The sequence below is a fragment of the Arctopsyche grandis genome, chromosome 2 (genome assembly GCF_051622035.1).
Source record: "Arctopsyche grandis isolate Sample6627 chromosome 2, ASM5162203v2, whole genome shotgun sequence".
In the NCBI taxonomy this organism is placed as follows: domain Eukaryota; kingdom Metazoa; phylum Arthropoda; class Insecta; order Trichoptera; family Hydropsychidae; genus Arctopsyche; species Arctopsyche grandis.
The window spans coordinates 2,958,222-2,985,975 of NC_135356.1; the positions used below are offsets into that span (position 1 = coordinate 2,958,222).

The following is a 27,754-nucleotide window of genomic DNA, read 5'->3' on the forward strand; positions in this document are numbered from 1 at the left end:
AAACAATATACATGTTTTGCTATGTTTGCAATAATAGTCGATCCGATGAAGCGTGAGTCTTACGAGAATCGAGCATGCTGTCACATTCGTGCAATGTGCTGTAACATTGTAAGAATGTAAAATAATTTCATTATTTTTTAAAATTATTTCTTATTTAATTATATAATATTATTATTATATAATTGAATGCATGCTCTTTAATACTATTACTGTAAGTTGTGTTGTCCATAACATGATCTTGACAATTATTTTTATCGTCTAAAAAATATAAATTTCCATTTATATAAAATATATACGTATACCATAAATAAATTAATAATATCAACAACTTGCGTACTTTATATTAAAATTTTATTAATGTAAATATTTCAAAATACGAAACACGAACTCAGAAATAACAAAAAATAAAAGTCAAATTTTACCGACCACGCACGAACAATGTTGTATTTCTTGACTATGACAATTCGAAACTGAAACGAAATGTAATTGGCCATTGCGGGTCGAGTATAGGGTGAATGAGATAGCATTTACATTTTACTTTTACATTTAAGTCTCATCATAGATCGATTTGAATTTAGTCAAATATATGTAATTTAATATTAAAATTAATTTCAAAGACTTTTTAACCTTTGAAGAACGGAGCGTCGACTTTTCAACTTGTTTTTAAATAAAATACAGCTTTTCTCAATACAAATGGGTTCAATATACATATATCTTATTAATCATTGTATACATCAACATAAAAAAGTTTTAATCCTATAGCACGTTTTTGATTATTTTTGTATTAAAAAATAACGACAAGTATCGACTTGCAAACGCACATAGATAAGGCCAACAGGCGACTGTATGACTCAATAGCAACGCGCCAAAAGCGACGAAAACAATAGCTTACAAAAATATAACTGTCTTTTTCTGGTAAACGGACTACTACTCACAGGACAACCGGTCGCTCTAGATCGGTCACACGTGATCACCCGTCACACTAAAACTGGTCACGAGAAAACTGGTTACACCCTAAAACTGGTCACACCCTAAAATTGGTCACAAGAAAACTGGAAAACCGGTTCACATTTGACTAGTAATCACCGAACCCTTTTTCTCTCGCATTGATTCATCGACAGTCAAAAACATGATTTTATTATGTTTTTATTTCAATGTTATAACTTCAATGTATCGTTTGCTTCTCAATTAAGTAATTTTAATTGCATTTCAAATGCAAATTTTTCAACAGCTTCTTTAAATTGCCTCTATTTTTCTCCTTTAAATTGCATTTAAAGGTCATAAACCGCCTTTTAATTTTTTTTTGTTTTGAAATAGTAATGTTATTTGCAAAACGTTTGGCAGTAAAAGTGATCGTGGGCTATAAACGTCGTTGCTTAAAATCATGAAAAGGATCCCGAATGACTAATAAATACGTTAGATTTATTTATCTCTAATCAGTGTTGCTGAAGATGCCCGGCGTTGCTCGGTTGATGAAAAATTGAATGTATGGAAGGCCATTTTTTAAATAAATTAATGGTTGTTAACTATGTAATACATAAAAACTTAGGAAAATTATTTGAAAAAATAATAATAATTACATCAGAGATTATGCATGTACATATGTTGTTATTCATTAAATAAATACGAGTAGAAAATTAATCCACAGTAAAGTTATCAAGTGTTAATTGGAAGATTGGTACAAATAATACAATTCAAAAGTTCACACTTTGAGAATCGTTGCAATTTCTAACGGGGCCAAAGGAAATGCATGCATATGCATAATTAACGTTTTCAACCATTCTGTAGGTATGTATGTAGTATATTAAATATATTATTGAATCTATTGATCGTTGTGAAATAAATATTAAATGAATGAATTTTAAATTTTACATCAACATATACGTAAATATATTTTTTATGGTTTTCTAATAAGAACAAGTTAGTCTCTTGGTGAAATTTTCGTAGTATATTTTCATTCTTTAAAGATACCGAAAAAGTGTACACAATTAAAAATAGACAAGATTAGTTGTTTTTTATAAAAAAATTCGTTGAGATTTATGATTTTTAAATTATTTATTGTATTTAAACGTCTTAAATATAATTAAAAAAGTGACTTTGAAAACAATAAAATTTTTTCGTAGAATTTCATGAACGAATTTTCCGACTTTTCCACTGAACCGCTTAGTCAACTTTTTCACCGAAACGGAAACGGATCATTGTCTACTGAGAAATAAGTATATAATATGTACATACACACACACACACACACACATATATATATATATATATATATATATACATAAATGAACGATTTTATGTCTAGAACACTAATAATACCAATTAGCATCATTAAAACTTCACAACGAATAAAGGCGAATCAAAACGTTCATGTAATAATTAGAGCAATTAGGCAATTTCTCACATTCAGATAGGACTAGAGGGCTTTGAAAAATGATATTGTTTTTTTCATTTAAAAACCGATTACAGGCTACTTTTTTTTAAATATAATACGATACACTAAGAGATCGCCGAAAGACAATATTATTATTATATTATATGTAAAGTAAGTGGTGAAACATTTTTCCCGGCGTGAACGTTTTTATTAAAGAAACACGCTTTGTTTACGATTATTTGCATAATTGAACCATTCGAAATGGTTTTAAGCGAAAATAAACGCAATAACTAGCCAATTCGAGGTAATAAATTTGTAAAATTGCTTTATATAGTATTATACAATTGGTCTATTTAGAGAGCGACACTCTAGCGCATAAATACATATGATGCATATATGTATGTTTCTACGTACATACATATATATGTAGATACATATGTGCAAGTCCTATTGTCATAAATCGAAAAATTATTGCAAAACTGCACGTTAAAATTGTACAATTTTAATGTTTCGCACTAAAAATAGGGAATTAACACACGGAGAGCATTAAACACGGTGTTTGTTAATAAAAGTCATTTTACCATACGTATTTTAAACAGGAAAATATGTAAACTTGGGCGAGTATACAATACCGGAAAATAAACCGTTATACGAGTATATAATAATACGTGCACAAAGGATATATATATATATATATATATATATATATATATATATATATATATATATATATATATATATATATATATATATATATATATACATATATGTATGTTACAGTGAAAGCATATTTCAAGTGAAAATATATTTTTTCTAGTGAAAATGTGAATTTACAACATTTAACTATATAAATTTAACCCCAACAACCCAATCTTAAATGAATAGGGCCAACCCTTACTAAGCCCAACCTATATGAACCCTTAAATAATACCAACCCTAACAATCTAATCTTAAATGAATAAAACCAACCCTGAAAATTTAACTGGTTAGGAGTTCACCGAAACGTCAGTGAAAATATACTTTCACTTGAAATATAATTTCACTGTGACATACACATATAATAAAATAGAAAATAATTTTACAATTTCATTGTGGTCGATGTCTGGTTGATACACGTTTGGATATTTATATGCATTTTGTATGTAAATATACAAAATGCATATAAATATACATATAATACATATGACTTTATTTATTAACATATTACATATGTATTTATTTATTTTTAAATTTTATTTTTCCATGATGATATTACCGGCTATCCCTGAGCGACACCTATGATATTTAATATGCACATATTTATTTAATTTTAATTTATCTAACTTGCCTAACAGGTGACCCAAATGTGCCTTAATGGCCAGAAATATTTTGTTTTATTTATTAGTATTATCAGTATTATACAAAGTATGTAAATACACATCAATTAAAATCCACAGAGACATCTATGGTCAAATTCGTAAATTTGCAGAATTTTAAACAATTCAGCAAAATTCGAGATTGCTGAAAACTCGATTTATAGATTATAAATTAGAATTTATATTCAAATATTGGAGTCAAATAGCAGATCCGATGGTTTTTGCCAATTTCATGAGAAACCGTTTCAACAAGGAAATCAGATACATTGACAAATTCTGATAGGAAACGATCGGCTTGGAGTCGCAAATATCAAAGTATGACCAGCCGTACTGCAGAATTACTCGGATTACATATTTTTCAATCTTTGCTAACTCAGGGCTTGAACTTGGCAACTTCGGTGGTTAGCATAAAAGCAACCACCTAGCTATACCTACTATTGGCTTTGTAATTGCATATACATATATACAGTCCCACTGAAATTAAATTCTCTCTCTTGATAGAAAGAGTTCAAAAAAAGTTTCTTAGATGCCTTTATATGAGAAAATATAAATTTTACCCCTATTTATTTCCCAATGCCTTTTTACAAGGTATGCTAGGCCTTGACTCACTATCTTCGAGAATAACTATTGTCAACCCTTCGATTTTATCGAAACTTTTTGGGAACGGACTTTTGGGCGCCTGAGCTTTGCGTTATAGTTTACTTTTTATTCAACCTATTGCTGCGAAAACGTCTACTCTCAATAACTCGTCTCTTGTAAAGGCTATTCCTTGATGTGATAGATGAATATTTGGACCTGTTTGATTGTCATGTTGATGAATTGGTCAGTTTCATGAGATTCAACACGAGTCTATTAGAATGAGATGAATTTTTATTGTATGGAATATGGATCTATATATGTAGATGGAATATCTTATATGGAAATTCTTTTCGCTTTCCATCGAATATATTATATGACGTGAAATTTAATTTACGATATGAAATATGCATTGCCATTTCACCATAAATAAAGGAACGCAGTGAAGAATTCCCGACCTAATTTTGCTCAAATAGCATTCTTTGACGTTCCCGAGTGCAGTGAGTGCACTGGCTTTCACTAGCGTCAAAGTATAGTATGTATATGTATGTACATATACATATGTATGTATTTCCGACTGCAAGTTTCCAGACGTGTTTAGAATGAAATGCACAAACACAATAAAGGGAAGAATATTGTGAATTGGTTTGAAGTGCCAACATGAGAGACGTTGCATCAAGTATAAATGAAACGATGCACAAGTCTTAATTATAAATGAACGCATTTATATATGTATGTACATATGTATGTATTTATATACTCAATGAATGTGTTAGAAGTGATAGTGTGAATCTAAATTACATCATGTTTAGATTTATAGAATGTTTGTTCAAACAAAATCAATCCCATTTATTTATTTTCACATTTCCTTGTTTGTCTGCGACTATATGGAAATAAATATTATGTGTATGCGAAATAAATACAAAACAAACTCGTAAAATACTCCATTCACGTATTTGTATGACATCTGTTGAAAAATTAACGAACAAAAAATGTACGAAAATGGAATAAACCCACGCATTATTATAAAAATGTATTTTTATGATGTTTGTTCTTTTTAACTTTTTTTTTCATTGTTTTTGTTTATCCTCGGTTTTTATATTTAACATATATATATATATGTATATTTTATATGTAATAATTCCGCTTCCGAAAAATCACTGAAATGTAAATCGAAATATGACATATTCTCGAATATGTCATATGTTCGAAATGTTCGAATATGTTCGAAAATTTCAGTCAAATCATTTATAGCGATTTAATAACAGACAGACATTAAATTGTATATATGTATATAGATAATATTTTGAGTCATCGAAAAATGAAAATATATATTTGTTAGCTGGCAGAAAAGTTGTTCGCCAGAGGGTTGTCAGTAGATGCGGTATGTGGATAAATGAATTAATTAATTTTGGTGATCTATTGTTATATATTATGATAGTTTTAGCTCGGGCGATACCGGGTATATCCGATAGTACATATCTATTATATATGTACATGCGGATAGACTGACGCACCGATTATGCTCGAAAATGTCAACTATCGACCGGTTAAGCTTCCACACGAACGTGTGATAAATACGGTGAGGGAGATTTTAAGGAGAGCAGTTTCTTAGAGGTGGGCTATTTGGGGTGGTGGTGGGGTAGAAAGTGGAAGGACGGGGAGGACAAGTGTAGGGATTTAGTGGAGAGGGCTCGAGTGGTAGCAGCCAGGGGTGGATGTGCCACTGAACGAAGACAATTGCGAGCTTGCACGAGAGCTTTCGATTACGACAATTTCACAAACTTAGAGGGTGCCTTTTTATGTTCGGCTTATTGAGCAGCCCTTTGTGCCGCCATTGCTTTCATTTAATAAAATATTTCATTTTAATTCAATCACTTCAGCCGGAATCGCTAAACGAGTGGCCCACTCGCCTCGACAGAACAATCATCACCATCTTCCAAAAATACTATTTCTGTTTGACTTAATTCACAAATTGCTATCAATTATTTTAACTCGATTTGTCCAAAGTTTCGGAAAAGCAGAATAAACGTATTACAGGCCACCAGTATTTTTAAATATTGTTAATCATTATATTTAATGTTTTGCAAAGTATTTCTTGAAATGAAGGAAAGTGGACTTTTGCCATTTACAAAAGCTAATAATTTCAATAATTCATGCTACATATGTATGTACATAGGTACAAAAAATTGTCAGCTCGAGAAACGAAAAAAATTCATAAAATAAAAATAATCATATACATATAAAATAGCTCATATATTGAATGTATAGCTGTGGAGTCGTCGAAAAAAAAACGACTCCACGACGTATAGTCTTAAAAATATTCCAATAAATATGATATGCAATATTTCAATCATAGATATTTGAATTTGAATAATTAAAAATTGGTTTTACGACTGAAAATTACGGCTCTAGGCCAATTTGTTCTATTTAATTAGCGCTTGACACACTGTGACGGATAGCGAGTGACCAGGACTGATATTTTATTTCATTTCTCCAAACATAACTGAATGCAATGTATTCATATTTTATGTATTTCTCATCAAAACCTCGATGATTCGAATTATGCTTTTAAAAAATAAATACATGGTCAATATCAACAAAAATAATGGATGTTTAATACATAGTAAAATGATTTTTATAACAAATGAAAATAAATTAACGTCACAAAGTTTCAGTTTCGCTTTGTATTTTGATCAAGAACTACAACATTGTTCGCACGTATAATTAGACTTTTATTTTTTGTTAGTATTGAGTTCGTATTTCGTATTTTGAAATATTTACATTAATAAAATTTTTATATAAGAAGTAAGTTGTTGATATTATTAATTTATTTATGGAATACGTTTTTATTTTATATTAATGGAGAACTATATTTTTTGGACGGTAAAAGTAATTGTCAACGTTATGTTATGGACAGCAAAACCTACAGTAATATTATTAAAGACCTTGTATTGCATTATATTGTAATAATATTATATAGTTAAATAAAAAATTAAATAAAAAAAATTATTTTATGTCTTTACAATGTAACATTGCACGAATGCGACAGAATGCTCGATTCTCGTAAGTCTCACACTACATCGATTCGCCAATAATAATGATTTTTTTCCGAAAGATTTGTTGCTAATATTTAAAACGATGCCTTGACCCATTCATTTTTGTAAATTTTAAATATAAAAGCTCATACTCAAGAAAAGCTCACAAATAATATTATGTATTAGATGTATTATGAGTATTTATAAAAATTGTAAATAGGTTTTTGAACTCTTATGCCTATTATGCCGTACATTAACATTAGAATAATATAATACTATGATTACTAACAAAATTAAATTAAAATTGTAAAATAGAAAATGATCAGTAGATCAGTAGCTATTAAAATAGCTATAACATGTATTGTGAACATAATTAAGTAATAATAAAAAGCATTTAAAAAATAAAAAATACCCGTAAGTAATACAATATTCTGTAAAAAAGTGACTTTACCCTCAACTTCTCTTAATTTCGTATTTGAACCGTCGGTATTTGTTTACCATATCAATTAAAATGTGATGTTCCTAATAATAGAAAATAACCTTTATAAAAACCATTTAACTTATTATTATTGTTCTTATTCAAAACGATTCCTTTGATATAGTTTTGAAAAGTGTAAATTCTTAAAAGTTTACGAACTTGAAGGTAATTTACTCGGTATTCGGTTCAAATGGCGTGGGGGGGTGGGGGTGGTCAGTGGTGGGGGGTGAGCGAGAAAACTATAGCTAAGGTTTCATAGCTTTCAAATTGCTTTATATAAACGAATAATCAAAATAATTTGCAAAGGACGCGATATGTATGTGTATATTTTTTTATGTAAGCGAACAATCTAGCCCGTTTGCTAACATCACAACTAACGGTCGAAGGAATTGTATACACGGACACATTTTTCGTTGTTGCCATGGAAAGAAGCAATTCTTGGGCTTTATAGTGGGACGGCATTAAAAGGCTTTTGTGTGAGTTCGAGATTTATGTGGGTTTTAATACACACCCTTTCGAGGACGAGGAGCCTCCTTAGGGGGAGGGGGGCGGGGTGAGACGCGATGGGGATGGGGATGAGGGATAATAGACGGGGCGTGCAAGCGGTTGACCACTCGTTCACAGTGTTTGTTGTTCGTCACGATACGCCATTGATAACATCCGAGGCAGACAACTTACAGCCGCTCGACACGAAGCCGAAATGGATGAAACGCTCAAAAAATACACGTAATGTATACATATGTTTATACAATCCGAAAAATATTAACATATTATAGAGTAACCCCTCTCCCCCCCCAATAAATAATGACAACTTTCCTGTGTAAACATACATATGTTACACCCAATTTGTGAAATTGTTCAGTTCGTGAACGGTCTCTTTCTTCATTCATGAATTGATCAGTATATACATACATATGTATGTAGTAGTGGAGAATCGTAGTGACTTTATTACATATTACTAGAGCTGTATCTATGATTTTGGCGCCCTTGTAAAATATCAAATAAGCGCCCCTTTATATCTTTTTATTTTACAATTTTAATTCAATTTTGTTACTAATCATAGTATTATATTATTCTAATGTTAATGTACAGCATAATAAGAAAAAGAGCTCAAAAACCTATTTAGAATTCTTATTAAAATGCTCATAATACATCTAATACATAATATTAATTAAAGACTCTCTATAGTCGACGACCTAAAGCAGATTGTGGTGTTTAGATAATCTGTGTTTATAGTACCTGAAGGGTATAGACATTTTGTTGTAATCCCTGATATTCTTCACAAGTGTGTTAGTATGGATATTAGTGATTCTGTCATAGAATCTACTGGTTAGTTTGTTAGTAATGTCTGTAATTAACGGAATATTATGGAATATGGCATGCAGTTTTTTCAAGTTATAGAGTTTAAAAAATTATAGAGAGTTTTTTTTAAATTATTTTGTTTTAAAGTAGAAACAATCGATTTATATAGGTACATATGTATAAGTAGAATAGTTCACAATACATACTATCCGAACGATGACAATTGTCAAAAAAATAATTCAAATCCTACACCTATTGTTGAAACATTTCAGCTAGATGGAGAGTTAGATATATGTATATTTATATACATGTATATATGTATAAATACATACATATGTGCTTGGTAGATCTAGTCTTTGATTATAATGCATTTGCATTTGCAATTTGGCAGCATCGTCGACTTTTTGGTCTTGAATTGGTTCATTTTTCCGTATAAACCCGCGCAAAAACGGTCCAATTTAAATTTCTAATCCAACTGGAAGACGCTCTAGTTTATTACATAAAAGCTCAAGTCACGTTTTTGTCTACTGAAATGCAACTTTCGTAGCGTTTCTTGCGGGATTGTATAGAGAGTTAAAAATATAGTCAGTTCGCGAAAGAGGCATTCTCTTTTCATTAATTATGTATTCGAAAACAAAGCGAATTATTTGACGAAATGATGATGACTGGTCGAGTTGAATTATTGATACTATAACACCTACTTCATCAATCAAAAATTGGAATATCGAGTAAAACTTTAGTTTGGAACCACCTTGGTGGCATTTAGAATTTCCCAAAAAATATTTAATCTTATATTGTACGTCAAGATTAATCTGTGTTTTATCTTGTATAGATACATTAATTTAATAATAGTATATACTGTGTTATATAATAATGATAATCTCAGGTACATATGAGCCGCTTTGTTTGAAATTGGCCACTTTTCTTCATTTCGAGAAATATCTCGTAAAACATTTAATATACTGTTTTGTGTTTTACAATATTTAAAAATACTGGTGGCCTGTAATACGTTTATTCTGCTTTTTCAAGATTTGGGCCATATCGAATTAAAATAAGTAATGGCAATTTGTGAATTAAGTCAAACAGAAATAGTGTTTTTGGAATTGGAACATGACGGCTCATATATAGATATTTGTAACAACGAACGATGACAAAAAATTTTTGTAATTCAAATAAACATATTTCAAATCTAAAATATAAACGTATGTATCAGTATACATACGTATATATATATGTATTATACATACATATGTGTGAATATAATAGAATTACATGTACTTAATTCAATGATACTATTAGACAACAATCTTGACGATTTTTGTATAATATATTATATAATTTTTAACATTTACAATATCAATTTAAATTTGAAAAAAAATCAATTAATAGAAATAAGCTACGTAAGCTAATAAACAGAGCGTATTTATGTATTTTCATATCATGTCAAAATATAATATACTTTCAACCGCACGTGTTCTAGACTATGTAATGCTTCGAAAGATAAAATGCTAAAAATAGTGCGTATTATAATAAAAAACCTGATAATCGCATACTTAATGCATTCAATATTAATAATTTGAAACAGAACGAGCAATGTCATGAAATATATTATATAATATTTCAAGCCATTCGCGACCTGACTCGCTTTTGAACAATGCTGACGATAACACAAGACTCACACAATGGTCTCTTTTAAGTTATATTTATACACATTTTTTCATTCTTGGCATCCGTTGAAATTTATTCCCGTTTTCCCAAAAAATGCGTTGTACATCTGAATTTGCATCACAATAAAATTAAATTTATGTACATAAATAATATACTAAAAAAGTATCCTATATTCACGCGCGACGTTTGAAAAATTATCGTTTCTCGAATCGATTTATGCGTTTTTGTATTTTATCAATGGAGTTTTTTGCGAAACATTTGATGGAGCTATTTTATTACCGCACAACCTGTAAGAATAGGAAGGATTTAAAGATTCCAAGAAGCTAGTCTTGTTTATTATGTATGAACATTTATGGTTTCAATTCCGTTCAGTATTAGTGTCTAACACGCAACGGTTTCGATTTCATATATCTTTAATTTTATTGTATTTTTACAAGCAATGGATGTCTCTATCGATAAATATATATATATATATATATATATATATATATATATATATATATATATATATATATATATATATATATATATATATATATATATATATATATATATATATATATATATATATATATATATATATATATATATATATATATATATATATATATATATATATATATATATATATATATATATATATATATATATATATATATATTGTCAAATGTGTATTATGAATTGTTTTAATATTACGATTTTTTTTTAGTAACAATAAAGAATATAGTACTTGATGTGGGGCTTCGAGATGAAAAATATGAATTGAGGTCAAATAACTTTGTGTGGAAGACATTGAAGGACAAAACAATTAATGTTTTATTATTTAAATGTGAAAATAATTTTCTATATTTGAAGTTATAAGTCCAACGTATTTTGTACAGTATATTTTAATTTTTTCTTTATCTAATAGATGAAGTTTTGTGATCATGCAAAAATTGAGATTTTGACTGATTGGAACTCAGAATAGATCACTGATCACGTTTTCATGATCATGAGTGTGTGTGTCTGTGAATTTTGGAGATTTTTTGAACACCGTTAGTCCTATCGAACTGAAACTTGGGATCGGTTACTGAATTGCTTGTCGCTACGACGAATTTTTTTTTTTAATTTTTAAGTTGACCGGAAATGGCATTTCCCCTTATAGGTGTCCTCATTTTTAAGTTCTTAAGGATTCAATTATCTCCCAAATCTCTCAACGGATATTATTTTATAATTATAATCCAACAGTATGATAGGATTGTGAAAAAATTATTACATCTACCTAGATACATTATAAGAGAAGTTTATTTTTCATTTTTAAATATTTTCCAAGACACTTTTTCTGTCATTTTATTTCGGCTATGCGACGTGACCAAGTTTTGGCCTTTGATATACAAGAATGGCGATCTTCCAATTTGTCAGTTTCCATTAGGAAATTGATACGATCATGTAACTTTTTCGTACGCTTCGAACAGTGGCGTACGGTGACAATTTTCCACGTTTCTGTCGATCTTTATTATTAATGCGACTCTACTTGAGTGTTCGGTTCAACTATTTTTAGATTTCCAGACATAATATTAAATTACATCCACACTGCTTTTTTCTCTTTCTTATATGTATATAAATCGCATTATTGGACAATAACGATAATAACTCCGCAATATATAATTCTTCACGGCGTTTTAAAGTTTGCAATATTTACAATTGTTTAAAAATTTCATTACCCTATTGAGTCAATAGTTATTAATTTTTTTTATTAATTAAAATCATTTAACCCATTACATTTCATCTAGTAGTTTTGGGGAACCTATGACTTTTATATAGTAAAAAATATTATTCATTTTGAAAAGATAGAAATACATTTAATACATATATAATGCGACAACAGGAACAAAACTGCGTTAAGAGAGCTGGACAGCAGCGCCTTGTCCATACAAACGTAATATATTTCTCCCTACCTCAATTATGGCACTAGAGAAATTATTTTTTAATATGATATGGACCACCATTGGGGTACATCTATCGTTTTATTTTTTTTGATTAATCATTTTTTATAGGAGCTAGGAGCCGCCAAACATCTATAAAATCGCCTCTTTTTTACACCCACGAAAAGAGTCTAGCGTGGTTATTTAACGGTCGATTTAAAAAAAAATACGCCAATAGATGCACAGAAAATATCTTTCTTATACCGATCATGAATTTTTTTTAAAAATTGGTCCAGTTTTGGAGGAGAAAATAGTAAAATACGAAACCTCGATTTTGTCAATTTAAAACACGTTTTATCTGGTCGAAGCGCAACTGTCGCATTCACTCAATATATACATACACTCAATATATATATCGAAGAAAGGAACGGTAACAAAATTAAGGTTTCAGGTGTACAGCCCTCTTAATAACTCAATTTAGTTAACCCTCCCTCACCGAAGTGGGGTATGCAAGTGCCCAAATTCTTTACATTTTTCTTAATAACTATGTGGTTTTCAAAGATATACAACCTATATTTCTTATATTTCTAGAATGAACTACAATAAATTTATTTTAATAGATTTTGTATGATTTAGAAAAGGGGTACATCGTAAAAAAATACATTTATACATTTCTACGTTCTGAAGTATGATTTAAAGGCGGTAGCGATAAGTCATGTTTTTGACTGTTCGCTTGCATATTCTTGTTGATCAATGAATCAATGCGAGAGAAAGTGACAGTTATATTTTCGTAAGCTATTGTTTTCGTCGCTTTTAGCGCGTGGCTATTGAGTCATGCAGTCGCCTGTTGGCCTTACCTATGTGCGTTTGCATTTCAAAAATAGTCAAAAACATACAATAGGATTAAAACTTTTTTATGTTGATATATAAAAATGATTAATAAAATATATGTATATTGAACCCATTTGTATTGAGAAAAGCTGTATTTTATTTGAAATCAAGTCGAAAAATCAGAAACTTTAAACGCGTTGTATACGATATTTCATCTCCAACGTAATGGCAGACGATACATTAACGTATATTGATGACCAAAAATAGCAATATGGCAAAGTATGAAAATGATCGGATAAGAGATAAGAGATATAAAAAATGACGTCTTAATGTGAAACGTAAAGGAGGTTTGTAAAAAAAATACTGAAGTCTTACTCGACCCCAGTTAGGGACACTCGTTCGATCTCGACGCTCCGGTTAAAAAGTATTTGAAATTAATTTCAATAATTCCGTGTCGAAAATTGACCAAATGTCCGTTAAAGGTTAAAATGTAAAGTTATCACCTGCATGCTTTAAAAACGCTACCTAATATGTACATAATATGAAAAATCTATTTTGAAAAAGTCGGATTAATTTACCATATTTGTTAACTTATAAGAACAGTCTCTATGATTACAAAATGATATTTATACCTTCCAGTTACAATAAACAAATATTACCTGAATACGATCACTGAATTAGTAACTCTTGAGTATTGTGAATATAATTTATGTACGACTAAATCAACATCAATTGGTATCTAGCCATATTTTAATTTGAATAAATGTTTATAAGAAGCCGATTGGATTTATTATTATATGATTGTGTGGACGATATTTATAATGAATGATCGGGCAGTATATGTACTTTGGCGCCCTGGGGCGCCACCTGGCACGTTGCCAGTGCCGCTGCACTTGCACTAGACGAGGTGCCAAGGTGCAATTTCAAACAATTAAACAACAATTTCACCTCTGCCCGTTTACGACCGTGTTTCGGCCAAAGTAACAATCGCCGACCTAACAGAGTAATAAAAGGACGCTTACATCGACTAGACACGAACATTTTCATCAATTTCTAGGAATCTACATATATACTATGTATAATCATAATATGTACATATATTCATAAATAATAACATAAATCTTTCTTGTGTTGTAATACTAATCCAATTTACACGATCGATTAACTTAAGAATGATAGATATTTCACGTACATATTACATACATATGTATGACCTGTGTTACATTACATTTGTTAGTTTTGTATTTTTGATCAGGGGTTTTTAAACAGTATCTGGTTGAATCTTCCAATTATGATTACACAGTGCGTTGCTTATGAATCGGAATACATTTTAATATTAAAATCGTAATTTGTATAGAATTTTTTGAATGAACATTAATAAATTCATTCAAATGATTATGAAACAGTTCACAATGAATCATTTTCATATAATTAGTTTATAAAATTGGTTTACAAGTGGGAAAAATAATTAAATAGGCGATTTGGTAGTTAGCCAAATTTTTGGGATGCCAATTTCTGTATAATATCACATTAACAATTATACCAGATAAAATTGTTGAATTATACGAAAAATGACTATTAAAATTTGAAATTATATCTTTTAAACACATATAAACAATAAAAAATGATAATTTCATTTCAAAAGTTCAACTTAATCAGTTGTGATTAGCACGAGTGGGTCCAATTAATGCGATAATATTTTTCACCTTTGGTCCATCTTTAAATGTAGTTGACGCCGTGTAACTACCGTTTATTATAGAAAATAAATAAATAAAAACATTTGTTTTTACCTTTAGAACCAATTGCAAATACGGTATTTAAATTAGGTGCAGCAATCTAATTTAGCGAACGTTATGGTTTTGCCGTGTGTTCGGTTTCGTTTAAGCAAACGTGTCAATTAACATTGAACACGATTTCAATGTTAGGCCACAATATACACACATACAAAAATATATTTATATAAACATGTAGGTGATGTTATTTTTGATCAGTAATCACAGGTAAATATTAAAATTGAAAATGCATAAAATTTTTATATTATTGCATTGTTTAAATGGTATAGTAGAGAGAATGCTGGCTGAAAATATCGAACGTATCGAAATTAATTTGAACACCGTTTATCCTACAAACTGAAACTTAGTATTAATTACTGAAATTTTAAGTGCACGCATATATAATTTATGTATATATATATATATATATATATATATATATATATATATATATATATATATATACATATATACGCGTGCAGGTAACCCCAATGCCCTTTCCTAGACAATTAATTACAAATATTGCAGCATTTTTATTACATAAATTACTGTTTTACGAGAGGCTGAGTAACACGAAATTAACAATTAATTAATAATTCCATCGATATGCACATCTATGGTTTTAGACTTGTACATACATAATCGTTTACATATTGTGCATACATAGGTCAAATTCAGATATTTGTGACAGCGGTTTTTTTGCCAATTTGAGAAACCGTTTCAACAATGAAAATCAGATAAATTGACAAACTTTGATTAGAAACGATCGACTTGGAGTCACAAATATCCAAATATAAGCAGCAATATTAAAGATTAGCACGGGATCAAACCCAGTAGATTCTATAACAGAATCACTAATAACCATAACAACACACTTGTGAAGTGAGTTTCGGTGATTACAACAAAATGTCTATTCCCTTCGGGTATAAACACAGATTACCTAAACACAATCTGCTTTAGATCGTCGACTTTAGAGAGTCTTTAATTAATATTATGTATTAGATGTATTATGAGTATTTATAAGAATTTTAAATAGGTTTTTGAGCTCTTATGCCTATTATGCCGTACATTAACATTAGAATAATATAATACTATGATTACTAACAAAATTAAATTAAAATTATAAAATAGAAAATGATCAGTAGATCAGTAGCTATTAAAATATATATAAGATGTATTGTGAACATTATTTCGTAATAATAAAAAGCATTTAAAAATCAAAAACCCAGTAATCGCACAAGAAATAAAAACAAATCCCACCGGCGTATTTCAAGCTCATGGAATTGTTGGTAAAACGCCGATCGGCGTTGGTCAGTATTCAAAGGGTTAACAAAATGTGCGTATCACAACAATACACATTGTATGTATGTATGTACATACATATGTGTGTTTTTAAAGCAGTAAAAACAGTTCGGTCCTGAGCCACTTTTTACGATACCACAAGGCGGTAGACCGCATAAGCGAAGTAAATCCCGCCGAATGGAGAATCTGATCCAATATCGTCTACCAATAAGTTGGAAGCAGGCAGGCAGGCGGACAGAGGCGCAAACCGGTTGATGTAATAGACATGTGGCATCCTGTGCGATTGCGGCGAGGAAATCGTTACGCTCTCGGCAACCAACCGGGTGCCCCCATGGGGGCGCTCCGCAACAACTTCAGCGGGCGCTGCGCCCCACCACATCGGCCCCCCACTCCGCACCCTAATTGAGCCGATAGCATTAGCATTTATCGGCGATATTCTAGGAGTGCGGCCGATTGTTATCGGGCGCCCCCAGGAAGCGATTTGTCTGCTTGGAACGAGAGCAAGAGCCGAAGTGGAGGATATCGGGGGGAAGGAGATCTGAAGGAGGGGATGTGGGGTTGGCGGTTCCATTGTGGACTCCCCTAGCACCTACAGCCTCGTTACTGGGATGTCGTGGTCGATACCTGACTGTGACCCCCCCCCCCTCCACATTGAGGTGGGTGGGTGGGTGTGTGTGTGATGAACGGTTTGCGGAAGATGTAAAATATTGGGTTATGGGTCAGGAAGCGCCTCGTTGGCTCGGCGTACTTCCCAAGTTTCTTCCGCCTTTCTCGGGGATGCTGCGAAATGTCGCTAAGCCGTTTCCACTTCTCAAAACTTTTCACCACCGTAATACCGCAAAGCATATGAATTATAGGTACCATTAATTGACAATATGAGGTGTGTTTTGGGGTTCGGTGATTACTGGTCACAAAGTCACTAAAATCTCTATAACGGAACATCTGGCAGCCGAAAAATCCATCATACTAACGAGAACTTGAGTGCCAAATATTGGGTATTCGCGATTTTAATGGCAAAAAATTGTCTTTGTGACCACCGCAATGTGACTAATAATACAATTACCGTGCTTTGGATGACTGGCGCAGCCTGATCAAAAAGTAGCCACTTCTGAAAGTTGCTATTCCAAGTACAAATTCAAGATTTTATTGATGGTAAGTTTAGATGCAACCAAAATGTATAGAAAATACAATAATACTGTATTTATTAAGATTTTGCTATTACAGAGTAGTTCCAAGTCTAAACAAAACAAAGTAAGGCTGTAAGACAAAAAGAGAGATAATTTTACCACACGCCACTGATATACATATGTATGTATATACGACCCGCTCTTTATATGTATGTAAACGAACAAGAATAAAGATTTCAATTTTTCGACATTCTATGCGGTGATTCCCATGTACATTCATATATGAGAGATAATGAGAGCCTACAATGCAAATTTTATAAGATATGGTGTGAAGATGATACAGTTATAGGCGTTTAAACAAACAAGGCTACTGGCTATTGACAGTGGGTGAGCTGTCATATTCTCCAAAACGTTTGGATTTATTAGCGTGTTTATTACGATTATATTTCACCATCGACCCAATTGAAATCTTTCCCAAGCAGAGTTTCAAAGCGATTAGAAGAGTGTATGAAGTTTGTCAGACCAATTGACGAAGTGAAACTAAGTAAAACTTTGTAAGATGTAATAAAAAAAACCCTTTAAAAATAGAATAAAACAAAGCTAGCATAAAAATAAAACAAATACAATAATAGAACACGTCACGATCTCAAATCAAACAATCCCACAACTGGATTAGCATATTTTACATTAAACAAAAGTTAGTAGCAATTTAGTTAAGGAGGTTGATGCCCCTGGCAACAGGCGACTAAACCATCAAATTGATACTTGCTCCAGGTGAAGGGAATAAATCACGGTATCTAATGTATCTGAGTTGGCTGGGTACACTGAAATTCAATTCTGCAAAAATTTGAGGATTGCTCACCAAACCAACCAGTAATATATAAAAATGTTTCCCCAACTACGTTGTGACTCGTGGGAATTATAACCTAGTGCTGTGTGCTAGTAGGAATTGGTATATTGATAAGAGATAGGTGAAAAGTGTGACAAACGTATACATACATATTGGATAAAAGATATATTCAAATGGTACCCAAAAGAACTTATCTAGGTAACTAAATGACAAAATATTGAAAAATAAAGAGAACGAATGAGAAAAGTCAAAATTTATGGGTAAAGGTATGATGAGATTATCAAACATCGTGAAGACCGAGTGAAGAGTTTGAAACGATAACGGGGTAGTACCCAAGAGAATGTAGAAAAAGAGAAAAGAAAAGCACAAATGTGTAATATATGGCGAAGAAAATTTAAAATATGTATCTAAAATAAACCCTAAAAAGTGTGCTGGTGACCTTCAAAATTTTTTATGATTTTAATGCCTACTCTCAGAGAAGTCCTGAGTGCGTCGTAGTGCGACAAAAAGTCTCAGTGTTGCCTTTTTATTATAACATCCTTAAGCAAATTTATACAAAGTAGTTATTAAAAAGACATCTGGATGGTAGCAGCCATCCAAAACGTACCATAATGCATGCGTGCATACGAGCACGACGCATGGCGCTCGTGTCGCATCGTGTCTCGTCGCTTCGTGCCAGCGTGCGTAAAAGCGACGCTTATACTAAATACGCAACATCGAAGAGACACATTTTGTAAAAAATTATTGAATTGAATTGAATTTAATCACGGAAGTGAAACTTTAAAAATTATTCGCTCGCCGAAAATTCACGGGTTGGAGTGTTCAAAAGGGAGAAAAAGGTCAAAGGTCGAATCGCAGCAAAACCGATTATAGGTTATCCGATCGATAGACATCGTTACGAGCGAAATTTAATTAATAAGTTCAGATTTTAGTTAATTGAATTTTTCCATTCAATTATGCGTTTCTATACGACTATTTCGAAAATATTATCCATTTATTTTATTGTCATGTATGTATGTACATATAATTTACGAAATATCCCGGTTGCATAAACGCAGACAAAAATCGATTGAGAGTAACCTTTACCAGACATTGTACATATGTACATACATATATACATATATGCACGTACATACGTATATAAATAGTATCGCATAAAATAATCTTTGAAGCCTGTCAGGAATGGAACTATGTAGTACATATGAAATATTTCAATTAATTACATATATTGTGGATTTTCTTTTGATAACGGCAATGTTGTTATATGAAATTTTGCGTTATTATATGAAATTTGTCTTCGTCACGGGCCCGAAAGTGAAACGCCCAAAAACGCAAATATCGGAAGGCAAATATCGAAAATCGAAAGATCTTAAGTCGAAAGATAAAAAAGGGTGCATGGTAAACGGTACATACTCACTTAATTTGCGCGAGCAGGATACAACAGGAACAAGAGGAACAGGCTTTTCCTCCCGTATTAATGTGCGCGCGCAGAATACGAATGTGAAAGTTTTAATTACAACTATTATCGAACCGATCTAGAAATGGTCAATTACATTTCGTTTCAGTCTCGCATTGCATTTTGGTCAAGAAATACAACATTGTTCGTGCGTATAGCGGTCGGTAGAATTTGAATTTTATTTTTGGTTGGTTTTGAGTTCGTGTTTTATATTTTGAAATATTTACATTAATGAAATTTTAATATAAAGTACGCAAATTGTTGATATTATAAATTTATATATGGAATACGTATATATTTTATATTAATGGAAATTTAAATTTTTAAACGATGAAAGTAATTGTCAACGTCATGTAAGGAACAGCAAAACTTTCAGTAATATTATGAAATTTCATGAAACTTAAATTAAATGAAACTTTCAGTGAGATTTTATAATTCATTTAATTATATTTTAATAATATTATATAGTTAAATAAGAAATAAATAACTAATTTTACGTTCTTACAATGTTACAAAACATTGCTTGAATGCGACAGCATGCTCGTTTCTTGCAAGTATTACAATAGTATTCCGCCCGTTGATAAATCAACGTGTTACCATTTAAAGTCTTTTGTTTTCGAACGTTGTCAACGTCAACACGGAACAAAAACGTTTTGTAATGCGACTGACATGACAGACACAAACTGTCACGTATAATATACATATATACAAATGTGCGGAATTTTAATAAAAAATAGACGCCAAAATTATATGCATTTATTTTGAAATAATTTTTGATTTTATTGGTAAAACGTATTTTGATAAAATATAATATCAATATGAAAATCGTAAACAATACATATGCATGTATTGTCTGGTTATGATTTATTAACTTGGCGATGAACTTTGACTCGGGTCGGAATCCTTCGAACGAGTCGCGAGCGAAGAGTTTTCCGCGGGTCGGAAAATGCTCTGCTGCAAACACGCCGAGAGTGAACCAGAAACTTTCCTCGTGTGCATATTGCGAATGCTATCGGTGCATCCGGTTTAAAATTAGTTGACAATTTTGCACAATAGATCCTGCAGATGCGATCCCCTATCTCCCGTTTGCGTTGAACTGAATCTGCATACATGCATAGGAATTTAACAATTGCTCAACTTCAAAGCGAGGATACGGAGAGTTATATACGTACGTATGTATGTACATGCTTATTCATGTAGATGAATAAATTCAATTCAGTTGTGAGGCAGTCTTTGAGTTACATGTATTTGATTTTGTTAACATTTACATGTTTACAGCTGATATTGTGTTTCTCAAATATGCATTGATTGCAAACATGCAGCTACATTCGTATGTATGTAACTATACAATTCGCAAAAGTGCTCATTCCATGAAAGTTGTCTAAAAAGCTCAATCCACGAATGATGCAGGTGTTATTTACACATTGACATTTTATAAAAGTAAATTCGCGTTTTTTATATTTTTTTCCGCACAGTATTCAATTTCTGACCGTCAAATTTGGTATGCTCTCTCTAGGATCGAAGGCCTTTGAAGAGTTTTTTCCAACTTTCATTTACCCTAACAACGCCTAGTACCATATTAAAAAAAATAGATAAATATGTGTATTTAATACTTGGATTTATCACCGTTTGATAAATCGATTTATTGGTTGAAAGAGATCAAAAAACAAAAAAAAAATAATACATTAAAAAATAGTAGTGGAATATTGTTTAGGCACTTACAGACTTACACTAGTGGTTAGCATATTATGCTTTCGAGCGGAGTGGTCACGGTTCGATTCCCACTAGTAGCTCTTGGTCAGACCTTTGTGACTCAATGTCAATCGTTTCCTTTCAGAGTTTCCCAATTTTTCTGATTTTCAATGAAACGGTTGTTGTAAATTGGCATTTCCTTTACTTTCCATTGTATAAATATGTATAAAAATGTATATACATATTCGCATTGTATAAAAATGTTTGTATCAATTGTATTATTGTTTTGTATCTTTATTAGTACTCTCTTCGCTTTGAAGCGATCTGTAAAGGCGAATGTACATGTTCGATTTAAATAAAATAAATAGAAAAAAATAATGCATGTAGGTAAAAAGATTTTTTGCGAATGTTTGTATTTATTTACCTATAAACAAAAAAAAACTCGAATCGTAAATATTTAGATATCGAAAGCATTCAATAAAACATGTGTATTCTCTTTTAAAATTAAATGTTAAAATGTAAACGTTCTTCATACACACATATACATATATATGTATATAAATTAGTTCATTGTGAAGTGTGCGTTGAAAAATTAAAACGAAAAGTATATTTCAGAGAAAATTATTCCGGTAAAACGTTTAATTTTTTTTCTTGCTTTTGATTTAACACCTCGTTTAAGTACCCGAGAGTCCAAAGCGAAAATCTCGAAAGTCAACAGGAGATTGCTCTTGTCGATTTAAATGCCAAACGAAGTCAGAAGCCAGAGTGGAAAATTAATTTTAATAAACCCACTCGTAAAAGTTTGTAGTACATACATACATACAAAATACGCTTAAAATTGACTAAAAAAACGAAATACGGTACGTAACTTATTCCAGGAAAGGGGATTAATTTTTAAACGAGCTCAAGATAAATCCGATTCGACGAACGATTATAATATTTTATGTAAAAATATTCTAAATAAAACGTAAGATATTCTTTTAGCGAAAATACCAAATTTCATTTCATTCAATAACGTATTAAATTTCATTTTTTTAACAGAAAATATGATAAGAATTGTAAATAGATTTTTCGATGTTTTTTCTCTCTGTTATATTACAAAACACGTGTATCATTTACTATTAAATGTATAATAGTAAATGGACCAGTATGTATCTTTTGTTATTATAGACGTATGATGTATTGTGGGCATATCTTGGAGTCTGTAATGGAGTCTGTAATAAAATAGGCTATTTTTCTTGATGCTTTTTGTACAGAAAATGAATTAATAAGAAAATATACAAGGCGATGTCAAAACTAAGTGACGTATTCGATTTCATGTCATAATTTTTCACTGTTGCAAATTGACAGTTAATTAGCCTTAATCTTGTTTACGTCAAAGGTGAAAAGGATCAATATTTGACCTTCTTTCAATGATATTTGTCACCTAATGTATTTGAATTATATATTTCATTGTTAGTCTATATGTATGTTACGTTACAACTCTGCTTAGGGTCAACAATTGACTAATTCATTATTTTATAAATTATCTTATTTAACCCATTTGAACCCAGAACTCGCGTCTCTGTTATCTTATTTTATTTTATTTTTATTTTATTTTATTTAAATAGGCACACATACAGAATAAAATATAAAAAGAAAGAAAGTTGTATAATGAGACAAAAAAATAATAATAAACATAAATAAAAATATAATATTCCATTTACAGTGAGCACCACATGGTGATATAAAAAAGTAAAATTACAAAGACATCAAGATTTTAAAAAAATGAAAAGAAACAGATAAAGAAAAAGATACAGATAAAGTAAAAAAGAAAAAGAAAAAGAAAGACTATAAGGATGAAGAAGCAAATCAACCACATATTATTTTCTTCACCTTTGTCCTAAAAATACTAAAAGAGTCACTATAGAGGTCAGGACAATCATCTAAGCTATCATAAATACGGCATATACGAACGATTGCACAATTGAAAGAGGTGTTGCTTTGACAAATTGGTGAATAAAAAAGATTTGTGCATCTGGTGAATCGGGCATTTACGTTTAAATTAATCTCACTTAAAACTGATGTGTCAAGAATACCATTAGCAATCTTATATAAATTTAACAAATCAAAAACCCTTCTACGCTGAGACATACTTGCAATATGGAAAAAAGAAAGTCTGTCATTATAAGATGGTAACACTTTTTTAAGACCAGTCTTATAGGATCTGTCTGATAAATTCTAATTTATCAATTTTACAATGTTAATGGGATCCGGAAGTTGAGACTCGTCCCAATTATCAATTTCTTCCAGTATCTCTGCAGTAGTAAAATTGCATTCTCTGGAAAAAAATATGTGTCATTATACCAAAGGGTCATATACGACTCCGTCGACTTTGATATTTTTTTCCAGGAATATGAGATATGTAAACGCAATTTATATTATTTATATTATACAATAAGTCCTACTGTATTAGAAACATAAAGATAAATAAAAAATATGTAAGAATTAAGAACTTACGTATATTTTCTCGTCAACATATCTGCAACTCGAAAAGCGTTAGATGTTGTTCCCTCAAAACTCCAAAAGGAACTGATTATATTTCGTGTGACTTTCTTAAAATTCATCACTAGACAGACACCCGATAGTCATAGTGCTCTCCATTGTTCCATTGTTGAAAGGTTTTACGACCGGCCTGAGTGATCCCTTTATTTTACGACACAAAAGTGTAAAATGACGTGAACGACCGATTTGGCATACATCGTATTAGTTAATAACCGACCGTTTGGGTATCATTTACTATTAAATGTATAATAGTAAATGGACCAGTATGTATCTTTTGTCATTATAGACGTAAGATGTATTGTGAGCATATCTTATGAAAAAAGGCTGTCAAAAATCAAAACAAATATTTTATCATATTTCGTGATACAATGAAGTCTGTAATAAAATAGGCTGTTATTTTTCTTGATGCTTTTTGTACAGAAAATGAATTAATAAGTAAATGTACAAGGCGATGTCCAAACTAAGGGACGTATTCGATTTCATGTCATAATTTTTCACTGTTGCAAATTGACAGTTAATTAGCCTTAATCTTGTTTACGTCAAAGGTGAAAAGGATCAATATTTGATCTTCTTTCAATGATATTTGTCACCTAATGTATTTGAATTATATATTTCATTGTTAGTCTATATGTACATACATATGTTACGTTACAACTCTGCTTAGGGTCTACAATTGACTTATTTAATAGGAGAAATAAACAAAAAAAAACACACCTGCCGAATTTTTTGTTTCCGCTTGAAAAATTGTAAAGTTTTTAATTATTTTTCATATTTGCATGCCTAATTATTAAACCATATTAACGGTCACAAAGTGATTTCAGAAAGTGTTTTCCTGAATTGCTTTTGAATGTACTCATGTATAAGAAACGTTTTCCTCGCATTACCTATGTATTACCTAATTCAAAGGTATTTAACCTTTCTAAAGAAACCATATTTTAATAACCCCCTCATTTCCTTTGAACCATTTTAACCAGGCAAAATATTAACTTGCCAGAATTCTTTGAAATTGAAATATTAACTTGATTATTTAGAGTTAGGCGCAGGCGAAATTTTTTCTAAAGGGAACCCATTCTTTTGACAATATAATTTTTTTTAAATTAAGAATGTATGTATTAGATGTATCAAATTATTAAATTATTTTAACCCAAAAAACCAGCCATATATGTAGTTATCGTTTTTAATGAAATCCAATAACTTTAATAAAAAATACGGTTTTATTTCTATTTTTTTTTAATTACACATTATTTAAAATTCCTTTTAATTTCCTGACTTACGAGAACCGAGCATGCTGTCACATTTGCGCAATTTTAAGGACGTAAAATAATTCCTTTATTTATTTTTTATTTAACTATATAATATTATTTAAATATAATTCAATGCAATGTCTTTAAAAATATTACTGTAAGCTTTGCTGTCCATAACATGACGTTGACAATTACTTTTATTGTCTAAAAAATATAAATTTCCATTAATATAAAATATATACATACGTATTCCATAAATAAATTAATAATATCAACAACGTACGTACTTTATATTGAAATTTTATTAATGTTAATATTTCACAACACGAAACACGAACTCAAAACTAACAAAAAATAATTCAAATTATACGCAATGCGAAACTGAAACGAATTGTAATTGGCCATCACAGGTCGGTGGGAAGGTGAATGCGATAGCATGTACATACATATGTATATTTTACGTAAGTCTCAGATCAGTTCGACTATAGCTGATGCCAATTTTGCTCAGAGCCATCTTAATAGATCCAAAATAGTGGTATGACTGAATATCGGATGAATTTTTATTGCAACGCAATAAAGCGATTGTTCGATGATTTTTATGGGATGTGGCCTCATCAGAGCTAATTTAATAAATCCATTTCGTTCCATTGGAAAGGTATAATAATTTCCAAGTCAATTCGGTAAACGAAGCCATAATGATTTTGCACCACGAATGATTCTCACAAACAAAACTTTCGATTACAACTAGGATGTTTTATTTAAGAAAAAATTGAAATCACCTTTTATAATATGTATGTCTGTAATATTCATAGATAATAGGTATGCACTCATAATGGAATAAATTTGTATATCACATTGTCACACAAGTCCTACAATAAATGTACATATGTTCACGTTTATGACTGGATTGGTTTATACGAAAGCCAGCAACAGGTGCTATTCAAACTCCTAAATCACATTAACACACTTCTTAATAATGCATAATCTCTTGAATGCGTGGGTGGCGTTCTACAAATATATTTGTAAACGAAAAACGCGTATTTTTTATTTGTACGTGTGATCGTAGTAAATTTTGTTTACGTTTAGAATATCAAAAGCGCGTTGGAATAATCGATTTTGAACGCAATAAATTATGACAATTACGTTCGTACGCGTGACTTTTGTACGACCCGTCAGTAGTCACCTGGTTTGTTTCGCGGATGACTTTTAAACTAACTCGTAAAAGTCCGTGTTGTAAACTGTATAAATGGAAAAATAGTTTTAAATGTATTTAACGTCTCCGTCTTGAGTACGTTTATGATGATAGACGCTGTATAGTGTAGATTGTTCAGAGCAGATAAAAAGTCCAACCGAGTACGTATACATTATGCCAGGAAGGTGCATTGGATTTAGCTGTTAGGCCTTCCTGGTATAAATTTATAAATAAAATAAAAAGAGAAATAAAATAAATATTGTATGTACAGTCGCGCCCACACAAAGCGGAGCGCTAAAGCAAAACGTGATTTTGTGTAAAATTTCGGTACTTTTTCATCAAAACAATACTCAAAGTCATTAAAATGGTAGACTATACGATAGTGCACTCTTTAAAACTAAATATTAAAGAAAAGGTCTCAAAAATAAAATTGGAGGCAATTTTAACGGCAAGCAGATTTTACGACCGTATATTGTCTTCACGATCAAATTAAATTTGGAATGAAAACATCGGCTTGTTTATACATTTTTGATTTTATTACAGTCACATATTATAATTTGTTTAATATATAATTTGGAAAGAGACTTTAAATGTAACGTTCGTTCGTTGCGTATTCAAATAAATTTATATAAAATGTTTACTATTAGATTAGTCATGTTTAAGCGGTTTATATTAAAAATACCGAGCGAAGCCGGGTAATACAGCTAGTAAATTATAAAGAAGAAATTAATATTTTTCTGCAGCACCTTTTGATTTTAATAATGGTTTCATTCGGCTAGTCGTGAAATCTACTAAAATTTCACAGTAGTGAAATATAGACTGCCCTAGAGGAAAAATTGGTAGCAAACAGTATATATATATGTATACCTTACAGGCAAGTCTCTGAGCATTTAGCGCCATCTATTGAAAATTTATTTAGTTAATTCATTAATTTTTCTATTGGTATTTTATATTGTTTATATGTATGTAGGTAGGTAGTTTTTACCATTTTTTTATATTAAAAAATTAAATATATATTAAATTAAATATATTTAAAAGGTTTTTGAAAA

The 27,754-nt window shown here is 30.7% G+C and overlaps 1 protein-coding gene across 1 annotated transcript in view; it reads right to left on the reverse strand.

The window, feature by feature from the left end:
• The window catches only part of Sh (Potassium voltage-gated channel protein Shaker), a 196,135-nt gene that overhangs the window by 77,609 nt on the left and 90,772 nt on the right, over positions 1-27,754 (reverse strand). The window lies entirely within an intron of this gene.